This window comes from Gastrolobium bilobum, unplaced genomic scaffold, assembly GCF_033153095.1.
Source record: "Gastrolobium bilobum isolate Gb01-03AN ecotype WA unplaced genomic scaffold, APGP_CSIRO_Gbil_v1 utg1595, whole genome shotgun sequence".
Taxonomy (NCBI): Eukaryota; Viridiplantae; Streptophyta; class Magnoliopsida; order Fabales; family Fabaceae; genus Gastrolobium; species Gastrolobium bilobum.
The window spans coordinates 428,050-430,775 of NW_026899397.1; the positions used below are offsets into that span (position 1 = coordinate 428,050).

Here is a 2,726-nt window from a genome sequence, read left to right on the forward strand (position 1 = left end):
GGCGTTTGGTACAGGAGAAATTTTTATTTACCCGAGAATCTTGATTTTCAAAAATATAATTTTTATATTCAGTTTACAATAATACCCGAAAATTTAAATTTTAAAAAAATTCAGTTTCCTGATAATCTTCCAAAATTCCGCGTACCAAACACCCCACAAGGGTTTGATGTATTAGGTCTCATATATTTCTTTCCCTTCTACCCCTTTCTTCCCCATTCATGTTATTCACCTCTCATTTCTCTTCTCCCTCCACCACCATAGGCCTGCTGCTATCACCGCAGCACGGCGGCGCCGATTTCAAACATAAGGTTGTACCTCGCCATCACTGAAAGTTTCGAATGAAGTGGATCCTCAACATGCTTCTGAGACCTTGCGTTTCGTTAACATTATGGGGGCTGGCATCCCCGATCCTGAAAAATGCAATACCCATGGCTTCTACTCCCTCTTCCTTCGGAGTTTCATCAAAGTCGATCATATCCAACGAGGAAGAACTCTTGCGCTGTTGTTGCCAAACCATCTATTTGTGTAACCCTTTTTGGTTCTTTTGCCTTGCTTGCTTTTGCCTTTTTGTTATGTTATTGTTCTTGATGTTATGTTTCCTAGCTGAGGAAATTGGTTAAGGAAGACGATGCCTGTGTATTGACAAATGACAAGTTTTGTTAATAGAAAGAAATCCTCACTATTGACTGATTCTTTCTTTTAGTGTGACTATATTTCACTACTACTTCTTTGATTTTGTGTTTCATGAAATTTCTGATAATTTGCAAGAAGGTTATTAAAAATCCCCAGTTAATTGATTCTTTCTTGTTTGTATCTTTTTCATTCTTTTTTCTGGATGTTCTGTTTGGTAGCCGAGGAAATTGGGAATAAAATCGATCTATGCTTTAAAATGTTTTGTTGATTGGTTGATAGAAAGGGGAAGGATATTGTAACAACCAATTAGTGTTACTACTTATGTTACTACCAATCAATTTCACCGTTAGATTGATTATGTTATCCAACGGTTATATTTATTTCTATCTTTGTATGGTTATGATTCTCCATATTTAATATTTTATATTTATTTTCGTCTTTGTATGATTATGATTTCTCATATTTAATGCTTTCATATTTAATATGAGGAATCATAATCATACAAAGATGAAAATAAATATAACCGTTGGATCAACATAATCGATTTAACGGTGAAATTGATTGGTAGTAACACTAATTAGTTATTACAATATATTACCCCGATAGAAAGTACTTATGAATTTCTAGATAATTGTTATGTATCGTTGCTGTTGTTTAGATATTGATTAAGCATAATTTGGGGAGTATGAAAGTTTTTGGTTGGTTGAGACTTATACAGTCAGTTGAAAAAGCTGCAATTTTGGTTTCAGTATTTAAGTTTTCCCAATTTCTTTGCTAGGAACTGAATTTACTTTTCTGGGTCAAAGTTAAAATTTTGTTTAAAAAATGTCATGTGATTGTACAATGTACAAGGAATTTTTTTCATTTTCTTTATTGGAATTGCAGAATCGCTATGGAACACTGCATGGTGGGGCTGTTGGGTCATTGGTTGAGGCTTCGTGCACTGCTTGTGCTAGAACTGTAGTTGCTGAGGACAAGGAACTTTTTCTTGGCAAAGTTAGCATTTCTTACCTCTCTTCCCCTCCAGTAAATGTGAGTTCTTTCTATTCAGTTTTGATTCTTTCCGTTGTTGACTATTTCAATACTATGTGAAAAGGCATTTTGTAGACTGGGACTCCTAGCTCATAATTAATAGCTATAGTTTCATAGTCACTCAATATGTAATGTTGGCGAGTTGCATTGATATATTTGCTAGATAACTCTTGCATCTCATATATGAGGCTTTCCAGAACTGCATTAGAGTATTTTGGATTAAAATCCTATGAAGGCCATGGTGTGTAAAGTGAACTATCAATACCCATTGAATATAAACACAAATTATAACTAACTGTGAATTTGTTATAAATCAATCCCTTGATTTTTTTTTTTCATTAATAGTTATCACTTGCATTTTCCTTCAAGTGTACCTTGCAGTTTACATTATCCAAATTCACGAATTTCTAAACCGCTTGGAAGAAATGTTAAACATTGTCACTGTTGCCAGCTTAGCAGTCCTACTTTCATATGCCATTTTCATGCTCCCATGCCCTCTTAATGCTTAAATTCTTTTATCAAATGGATTTTGCACTATATGTTTATGCAGGAAGAAGTGCGAGCCAATGCCTCCGTGGTGAAGAGTGGAAGAAATTTGACTGTAGTTACACTTGAGTTTAAAGTTAAGAAAACTGGGAATTTGCTATATATTACTCATGCTACCTTTTTTTTGTCAAAAATATTTATTTTTATCCTATCTAGTATTATACAATGCATTACCAAATATTCAATAATATTATCTTATATAATATATTATCTTATACAATATCACACCAAATATTAGATAGTATTAAAATTTAATCAGATCTGATACTACCAGATTTTATATTATTAGGCTTTATTCTATCCAGTACATCAAACATTTAAATCAAACATTTAGTCCGAGAATCTTCAATCGAAAACAAACTAAATTTATCTCAAAAAAGAAAAAAAAAAAAAACTGAATATATATATATATAGGGATTGCATTTTTTCAAGTGACAGACGATACATTGTTTTTTCTGCTGAGACATAAACGGGTCACACAAGTTTCAACAAAAAAAAAAAAACAAAGCGCAAAG

At 32.8% G+C, this 2,726-nt stretch overlaps 1 pseudogene; it reads left to right on the forward strand.

The window, feature by feature from the left end:
* Window positions 1-223: 223 nt before the first annotated feature.
* Window positions 224-2,374, forward strand: LOC133290303 (uncharacterized; annotated as a pseudogene).
* Window positions 2,375-2,726: the final 352 nt, after the last annotated feature.